This window comes from Petromyzon marinus, chromosome 24, assembly GCF_048934315.1.
Source record: "Petromyzon marinus isolate PM22_M1 ecotype Great Lakes invasive population chromosome 24, UKy_Petmar_22M1.pri1.0, whole genome shotgun sequence".
Lineage (NCBI taxonomy): Eukaryota > Metazoa > Chordata > Hyperoartia > Petromyzontiformes > Petromyzontidae > Petromyzon > Petromyzon marinus.
Genome location: NC_133690.1, coordinates 9,820,282 through 9,830,253, shown reverse-complemented (window position 1 = coordinate 9,830,253; position 9,972 = coordinate 9,820,282). Strand labels below are relative to the sequence as shown.

The 9,972-nt window shown below is 43.7% G+C and overlaps 1 protein-coding gene across 13 annotated transcripts in view; it reads left to right on the top strand.

The window, feature by feature from the left end:
- Positions 1-842: 842 nt before the first annotated feature.
- Positions 843-9,972, top strand: part of LOC116945523 (serine/threonine-protein phosphatase 6 regulatory subunit 3-like) — a 61,970-nt gene continuing 52,840 nt past the window's right edge. For 11 of the 13 annotated variants that reach the window (XM_032959876.2, XM_032959883.2, XM_032959877.2 and 8 more), the window contains exon 1: positions 843-1,159. The gene's annotated coding sequence lies outside the window, so the exon portion shown is untranslated. The remainder of the gene's footprint in view (positions 1,160-9,972) is intronic. The other 2 variants (XM_032959879.2, XM_032959885.2) reach the window with 1 other exon arrangement.

The following is a 9,972-nucleotide window of genomic DNA, read 5'->3' as shown; positions in this document are numbered from 1 at the left end:
TGCGAAGGCCGGCAAGGTGGGGCACGAGGAGGTAGGTGGCCAGCACAAGGCCCGGCCGCCTTTGTCTCTGCCACCGTGTTTGCGTTATAGCCGCACCGGGCTCCCCCGCGTTGTGTTGTGAGCGTGGCTCCTGTTGCCCTCTGTTGTTCGCGTTGTTGTTGGAGAGCGACTGCCTCCGACTGCCACATTTCGCGTCATTCGCGAGTCTCCTTTCGCAGAAGGCCGAACTCTGACATCACCGCTGGTACCAATAATCGGGACAGCAAAACACTCGCAGACAGACAGACACTCTGATGACACTAATCCCACCAGCACATCCCCCTCTCCCCCCTCCCCTCTTCCCCCTCTCCCCCCTCCCTTCCCCCTCCCCTCTCCCCCTCTCCCTCCTCCCCCTCCCCCCTCCCCTCTCCCCCCTCCCCTCTCCCCCCTCCCCCCTCCCCCCTCCCCTCTCCCCCCTCCCCTCTCCCCCCTCCCCTCTCCCCCCTCGCTCCCCTCTCACCCTTCCCTTCTCCCCCCTGCCTTCGCCCCCCCTCCCCTCGCTCCCCCCTCCCCTCGCTCCCCCTCCCCTCGCCCCCTCCCCTCGCCCCCTCCCCTCGCCCCCTCCCCTCGCTCCCCCTCCCCTCGCCCCCTCCCCTTGACCCTTGACCCCCTCCCCTCGTCCCCCTCCTCTCGCCCCCCTCCCCTCGCCCCCCTGCGCTCGCCCCCCTCCCCTCGCTCCCCCCTCGCCCCCCTCCCCTCGCTCCCCCCTCGCCCCCCTCGCCCCCCACCCCCCCACCCCCCCTCGCCCCCCTCGCCCCCCTCTTCTAGCCCCCTCTCCCCACGCCCCCACCCCTTCCCTCGCGCATGCGCACTGCGCCTCCCCGCCCGTCAGCCGCCATCTTCGCGCGGCCGTTCGTTTGGTTGTTGGCCGCTCAGTTCGCGCGGTGGTCGACGCCTCCTCTGCATCCTCCCTCGTCGTCGTCCTCCTCCTCCTTCTCTCCGCGAGCTCCTCTCCCTTGCCGCCACGCATCTCTCGTTCTCCTCGGAAGAACCTCGCCCCGCCTCCGCGAAGCAATGAGACGCGGCCGAGTGTAGCCGCGGCGTCCGTTCCCGCCTCCCGCGCGTGCTTCCTCATTGTTTCCCCTTCGATCTGCCGGCGGCGCGCACAGCAAAGCAACAGGTGCCGCTTCCCCTCCATCTCGCCGATGCGCCGCGTGTCTATGTCTCGTCGTCGTGTCATCGTTTCGGTTAGCGCTTTGTTTGCTTGCGAGCCGCGGCGCTATCGTTCTTGCTTCGCGTTCCCCCGAGGTTGGGGCCTAGCTCTCCGCGGAGCTTACGGCTTTGCCTGAGTTGGCTGCCGCCTAAGATGCTTCGGGTTCCGCGGACGGCGCCAGCCGATATGTGGGGAGGCGTGAAAGCAACCTAGGCCCGATAAGGGGTTGTTCCTACAGCAGTAGACTGTTTTTTGTTGTTGTTGAGGTAATTGTGAATGATTTTAGACTTTTGGCTCCGGTGTTGTGAATGTGTACGTGATTAATGTATTGCTTATTTGAGATGGATATTCCTCGTAATGCTTGCACTAATGCAATCACGTGTGCATATACGAACACATGCTACAAATGCATTAACACTACAGTACTCACAAACTACCAAAGCACTAATACCCCACGTATAAAAACACACTGCTAACGCGTAAGTGCACAATCTAACACCTGACATTGGTAACTCCCGAACATAATATAACACATTACAAATGACACGCATTGCCAACACTAACACAACAACACTAGCATTTACACTTGAAACGTAAAGGTACACACTTTATGTCAAATACAAGAACACAACACATACACATTACCATACACCAACACATTACTTTATAGGCAGGCAGCCCGACCAGTTATCTGTTATTGGAGCAGTGATTGTTCCAAATATATTGATTTGTTAGTCGTCTCGTTTCTAGTGTAATTTTCATACTTGTAAACATGTCTGCACGGTTCTGTGTCTTAGTTAATGTCTCATATCTAATGTGTCGTAGCTAATACATAGATAATATGTCAATATAAAGTGTGCCATAGCTAATATGTCAGCTGCACTGGCCATAGCTAACAGTCATATGGAAATGGTATGACATAGCTAATGCGACATCTAACGTGTAATAGCTAATACAGTATAGTCATAACTAATTTGGCGGTTAACGTATCATAGCTAAGATCGGAAACATTTCATGTGACATAGCTAATGTTTGTCATGGCTAGCGTTATACCTTCTCTGTAGTAAATATGGCAGTTGATGTGTCAAACTGTTCGATATACCAGGTCATCGCTATTGGGTGTCAGCTAAATGTAAGACTGAATGTGTTATAGCTAACGTGAGCCATAGATAACGGCTCGTTATGTATCGGTTAACGTGTCAGCTAGTGTGTCAGTAAATGGCGTTCCTCTGCGTGACCACGATGTTATTCCGTCCACGGCGCGCGGTCAGTGGCCCGAAGGCACTGTAAGAGTTTCTGCTGTTTATGAGCCACTCAAAAACTGCCGTCGCTCAAAATACGGACTTCTTTATTCAACCTCTACTTGTGTGAGTACATTCACTGGTGTTATTTGGTTTGACTGGAACCATAATTCCCGTGGGGAGGTAAAATAATCACCATTTTTAAATCAGTAGTGGCCTCGTGCAGACTGCCACTGCCATAGAAATATGGATTTTTTTTCTCCTTTTTTTGTTTGGGACCACCGGCAGAGTTAAGTGCCGCCCATGTGTGTTTGAGCAGGGATACGTTATGACCTGACTTTTAGACTTTGGTACTAAATTGCTATGAATCATTGCACATTAAGTGCCTCATTTTGGTTCAGTGTCAACGTGTGTTCACACATAGTACAGTCCTTTTTTTCCAAGAAAGCCTTCCCTAGTCTAAAGACTTTCAGGAGCGGCCGGCTATTGGAATTATGCAACAGTCATTCAATGAGTTTTTTTTTCTCACTACACTAACAGCATTTTGTTGACCTGCTATTTCCAAATGCCGAGGAATCTGGTTAGTTGATTCCCTGGATTAGAAAATCAATAAAAATGTGGCCTAATTTGAGATTGCCGTTCAACTACTGCCCTCTTATCAAGTGCAAATCGTTAATACACACCAATCGCCCCTTTCTTTGTCTCTCCGCCCACTCATTAATTGTGTTGCAAACATGAATTTCAACCAATTTGCACTGACGGTGTATGTGGGTGTAATTAACCTGTTCCATAATGCAAGATAGACATTGCCCCTAACTCAAAGCTTTAACATTTGACAGCACAGACATTGAATTTGACATTGTCGCCGTAAATTGGCTTTTAAAGTACGTTCTTTATTTATCCAGGAGGGTCAGCACAGAACGGTTTGTTTACATTGCAGGTCTCTGAAGGAGGGCGCGAGTTCTTTGTGTGGTGAGTGGGCACATGTTTGATTACGAACCGTACTTGTATCACTGCCTGTCACTTGCGCTTCTCTCGAATCAAGCCCTTACGATGAAAGCTCCTGTCCCTGTTGTCTGATGAGTGGTGTTGTAAGCTGGTTTTATGTAGAGTGTGCATGTGTGGAAATATGCTAACTTTTTTCTTTGGAAGTTGGAATTGTTTTATTATTATTATACGTATTTACGGTTTTCGGATAATATAAGTTTAAAGAAATCTTGAATTGCTTTGCTAAACTAGTAACAATGAAATTAGCTGATATAAATTTGGGTGCAATTCATGTGTATTTAGAAAATACTGTACGTGTGTTTGTTTATCTGTTAAATTCTGGTAATGGATTTGTCCTGATCGTATTAATACTATTAAATATTAATTTTAATTTGGCAACGCAAAATCGAGGCAAATGCTGTGGAAAAATGTGGTAAGCTGAAAGAGGTGTTACTGTACTTACAGTATTACATTGGCTTCGATTCTCATCTTGGCACAATGCTTCCACCCTATTAGAATAAAAAATCAAGATCTTTTGTTGGTATTAGGACTCTTATTGTCTATGCATTATTTTGTCAATGTTAGGTATAACACAGGTAGATGCAGTGTCCAAGGTATTAGGCAGTATATTTATCTGTTAATGTTTGACTGTGTATAATGTCATACAACCCATGTTGTTTTGCCTCATGTCTTGTTTTTTCAACGGTAAACAATCGTGGTCTGGCGGCACAATTAAGTGTTTCACATGCATGTACTGTGTGCAGTATGCTAAATGAAGTGGTTCTACGTATATATAAAACGGTGCAAAAAATCCTTACAAATTAGCCTCATCTATGTCAATGATGTAAACACTTTTGGCAGACATTTATTTGCATCGCAATATCTGCATTGCTGATTAGGCTTCTAGCTTATAACTCTACTGTATTGGGTTGTGTGTAGCATGGACAATATATTACTTGCAACCATTGGCTTAACGAAGGGCATATATGGTTTTGGTGCCAGTTAGCGCTGTAGTTGAGTGCTCAACTCCGAATTGGAAAATGATGAGCTCAAACCTGGTTTCGGTGGGTTACTCGGCTCATCCCTACAGAATTGATAAGACAGTTAACACTTTGTGGGAAGTCGGCCATGGATAAATTAGCCCTGCCATGAAGTCGGCCATGGTTGCACTATGGATAAATTAGCCCTGCCATAGGAATGTGCAATTCAACTACTATTCTATCTGTCAACGAAGATTAGTATGACTTGGTACTCATTTGAATGTAGGCAGAGACTTACTTTTTTACCCCAAATACAGATTGAAAAACATCACAAGCAATAAATACGCGGAGCTCTGTTGGATGAGACAAATATATACTTTTGAAATTTGTTTTCTGCATCTTAGGTACAGGATTGCTCACATGGTGTCTTCCTTTGGTCAGCACACATGTTGGATTATGTTGACTTGACTGTAAATGTTAGATACATTTTCTTGAGATGATGAAAATTAAGAGCACTTTTCTGGTCAGCTGTTATCTTTAAATGTCCCCGATATCATTTGGTACGAGTGCACGTGTGAACCTGTACATAAGACTGTTGTCCAACCTTATTCATAAGCTTGTGCTTAGCCTTGACATGAGTTCATGACTATAGTTTGTTAAGCCAATGTTGTTTTACTTAGCATTGTTTAATTTAGCGGCTGCGTTGAAAATGTCACCGGGTAGTTTGAGTGAACTGGTGTAAAATGGTTGTCTTGTTTTCATTCGGCACTGTAGACATTGACGTGTATTTGAGCAGTGTTGCCATGGCGTTGGGCCCTCATGGAGGGATTACTAATGCGGAAATTCTATGTTTAACTACTAAGGAGAAGCTGAATGCAATTCCTTGTTGTGTGGAAATGTTCATAAATTTGGTGTGTAACCTCCCTTTGTAACGTGTATTTCCTTCCCCAAGATGTATTTTAAGATACCCCTCACATTTTATATTTGTATGATGTAATCGGCACAGTTTGTGCAGAGTTCGAATTTGCCATTGCGTGGACTCTTAGTGAACGCAAACATGCTGGCCGATCTCGCATTGTTGCTGAAGTATTGCACTGCTAGAGTATTATTTTAAGAGGTAAGAGGTCATGGGACCCATTGATGTCAATACAACTTGTGAAAAATGCAAACAGGCTGAATGGTTTGCTGACTGACAAGTGCACGAGGACACTTGCTGGCTGGAACCTGGCCAAGCGGACTGCCCCGTGATATTGCTTAGCGATGTCTGCATTATCCTTGACCTGCAGTCTGGTTGGTTGGAGGTAGTCTAGTGCAGTCCATTGTGGAACTGCAAAGTTGTCTCTGGATCTGTTCGGTATGACTCCTTACCACTGTGTCACCTTCAGTCGTGATTATTAGTCGGTAGGTGTACTGCATCGGCTGGAAGTCAAATAAAAGTGACCTGTGCCATGCTGGGAAGGTAATGTTGCTGTGTGCACAACTTTAATGACTAATTAGCAGTCAGCTTTATGTTACAAAATTAGCTTGTGTAGTTTATTTTACTCTTGGGCTTGATACAATCTAAACAACAGCTGTCCACTAACCCACAGGTGCAGTGCTGAATGTGGAATTGGGAATGGGAGATATATGTAGGTTGTTAAAACCCGTACATTTTCAGCGGTTGGAAATGGGGCTGCCCATTTGAAAGACTGGTCCTTGCTATATGGATGTTTAATTTCCCCTGTTTGTCTCAGGGTTGCATTTATATATTAAAAACCCAATAATTAGAGTATCACCTTAGTTTTTCTGTTGATCTTTAATTGCTTGCATCACCTGTACATAAAAAGCAAACGTGGCATCGCCATTAGGTCATATCGTTTCCCTGCCAAATTAAGTGTGTGGTGTTGCTCAGAGCCAATTGTGAACGTTACATTCTCATGATGGGGCTCATTAATTGTTCATCCACGATTAACTTGCTTCAAAGTGTTTCCTATTTTATAAACATTTGATTGTGAGTTGACTTTAAACAAACAGGTTGACCTGGCATCATGTGATCCTTATGGCTGTACCCCGGGGTACCAAATAATAAAAAATGGTCGAGGCAATTAAAATATTTTATTTCTGGGACACTATTTTTCCAGTGGTGTACTTAACTCCACGACTGGGGTTACCAATCAATTCGAAATCAGTGCTACTCCGCGATGTCAAAACGCCAAACAGCATAAAAAAATCCGTTAGCGAAAAATTCAACTTTGAATACTGCATCGTCTACAGCTCGTTGTGATGAGTCGATTGCTGCCAACCATCAACAGACTAAAAGTGACTGCATCACGGACATTGTGCGAGAGCCAGAGTACCGCCATAAGGTTCATGTGTTGCATCATTTGTTGCAAGCCTGTAAAATGTATTCTTTTGGTGTATTTTTTATTGGTAACACCCATTACTCGAATTAAAGTAATTTTTCTCAATTTGAATAATCCGTATCACTAAAGTAAAAAAAAAACTACTTTACAACTTGGCTAAGGTCACATTGTCGTTCTGAGCCTGCTTACGTGCATTCTGGAAACAGTTTTAGTAGGTGTTGCTACAAATCTTTTGGGAGCAGGTTTTGTCTCAGTGTCCAACAGTGGTATTTTATGAGCACGTCTTTCCTCATGAGTACAGGTTTGCAAAAAAAATTGTATGAATTGGACTAATTCGTTGACATACTTCAAGATTATACTAGTGATTATCCACATCCTTCAAGTGTCTGAAATGTACCTCCAAAATTATGAACTGTCCCTTTAAATTTACACCACAATTACAGTTTTATATACACATGAAAGTGAAGTCCCAGGAATTTCCATAATTATTTTATAAGGACCTATTTGCGATAATCGGCCCATTCCTCAAGTTGTTTTCTGTGATGGAGAAAAAAAAACTGGAGTATGCAGAGAAAATCCATGTGTATGCTCTGCACAGATAGCCAAACAGAAATATATTTGCTGCACTGCCTCCTGCAGGTACCTTATTGATGGTAGATAGGCATCTCACAACTCCATTGTTCCATCTCTCCACCACTCCTACCTCAGTCGTTGGAATACATGCATCCAGTTAACAATACTGGATAGTCGAAAGCGTTTTTTTAACCGAGCATTTGATTTCGTCACAATCGTTACACATGCCGTAGTGTGAATGCAAGCATTACAGCATTGGCTGTCATGTGATCTGAGTTGTTGAGAATATTTTAGAGTTTGCAAGTATAATCACGGCATTCCGCTTTGGAACCCAGTGGTTGATATTTATTTTGGCCATCAAGATATTTGTTTTTCTGCTTTGGATATACACGTGACTTGCAAATTGCCAGCTGGTTAGTAAGTGACAATTTGTTTTTAGTTTATATACCCTTAGGAGAGTCGGTATTTCTGGATTGCATCATATTTAGCCGCGTACGGGTCAGTGAACGAAACGGACCTCAGTCCTTATGCAGGTTTATATTTCCACCATTCTTGTCGTACATACGATGCATATGTCTCATAACAGTTTACTTTGTCTCGTGATCTTGTTCGAAGTTTGAATCATGGTTATTAATGAAAACAAAAACCACACAAAAGATAGCAAAATAATCATTGCCCAAGAAATGGGTTCTAACTGTAAAAAGCTCCTCAGGCACGCAAATTTTGGGGGTGTGAATAATACAACTTTTAAAGACGCAAACCAAAAGTAACAAGGTCTTATCTTATAGCTACACACCTAGGGCTGCATGTCTTGGGCTGTCTGACAAAGGTTTGAAGCTTCTTTAATTCGATAGAAAATACATTGAAGTTATAATGTAGATAAGAATGCCAACGTAATGCATTGACATCCTTTGACTGCCATACCTGGGCACATATTGACATTAACTATAAAGTATTTTGGCTCATTAACGAAGCTTCAGAGTTGTCGGACTGCCTGGGGGACACGTCCTCGGTACATATCTCCAGGACATTTTTTTCAGTCACATCCTTAAGGAAGTTAGAACGAATTGCAAAAGGCATTCACGTCTTAAGTGTAAACCCTGGCATGTGGGCACGATAAATTATGACTGAACACCATGAGATAAGAAAACTTTGTACAAGGAGGGCTGCAAATGAAGAGGTGCAATGCCTCGCATATCATTTCATTGACCCCATGCGATGTGTTTTGATTAAAACTCCTTCATGCCTCAAGCTGTGTGACTGAGGGGTATTACAGAGTTCATGATGAGCTAATACAGAGATTATTGAACAAATTATACAATGTGAAGGGACTCCATATGACTTATTTGAAATATTTACCCAGGTAAGTAAGCCTCACTAAGTCTCAATACTTTTAAGGAAGGTCTTGTGTATGCTATTTAACGTCCCACCTTTATGAGTTTATATTGGCAGCAAGGGGAAATTGGGAGTGCCTGGAGAACCTCCATCTGAGTTGAAAGCTCTCAATACTCGGCACAAGAGAATATAAACCTATTTGCTGCACTGCTTCCTGCGGTTACTGTTACCAGGCACATGTCTGTGTTCAAACAACAACAACAACACCTGCAAATGGGATCGCAGGTGTGCGCCACCACTCAATTTCAGCCCACTTACCCTTGGATGCCTTTTAGTCTTCCGATTTTTGTCTTGCCTAACTGACTCTTTCATTCAGACTGGGATGGTGATTATTTATTCAGTTTCATGTGTTTCAAAGCATTGACTTCATAAATAAGACGTTATCTAAAACTAAATGATGACCTTCAAAATTACACCAGATGAAAAATATAATGATTTTAACTGAGTTTGCCTAATTTGTGGAACGCCTATAAGCCACATTTCTGTATTTCCCGTTGTCAAATGTATTTTTGTCAATGTACATTTCCCGCATCATGAGTTAATATTCCCACATTTGGGCTGCTTAATTCAAGTTCAAGATTTGCCTTCAAAGATGCAATGCGTTTCTGTTGGTAGTCGCAGACCTTTTAATATTTAAAATCATGCTGGAAATTTGAGATGGGTCTGCTTTGGCCACTGTGACCTGCTGCTGTGGTGATGGCTTCTTGTTCATTCTAAACTTACGTCAGTGTGGAGAATAGACTAATGTGTCATCATTTACATTTACAAGACTTTCCCATTACTGAAAAGAACTGTCATTTACGCACATGTGCAGCATCACTCAAATATTTTTAAAGAGATACTAGGGTAGGTTTACGTATGCCTAAAGCAATATAGGAAATCGAGCACAATGATTTTTTTTAAATTATTACAAATCGTGCATCTTGCAAGTCAGAATGGCTGCTGTGTTTAACACTTTTGCGTGTGGGTTTTTTCAAGTAAAAATTGAAAGGTAAAATTATTTTTACTCAAATGACTCAAAACGCCTCAAATGAGCATTGAGGCCGTCCCACAAGTTACTGCGTCTGACTGGGGGGGGAGGAATTTGGCAGTTGTGGACTGTACCATCTCCCATTTAGCACGGGGGGGAGCGTTTTCTTCAGTTCATTGCAAAGCTGTTAATGCCTTTTACACATAGCACACTCACATGGTCCTAGGTGGTTGTTGCTTGGGAGTGTTAATTGAAGGCTAGGTCTGCAACTGCATTGTCTGCAGTGGCTGAA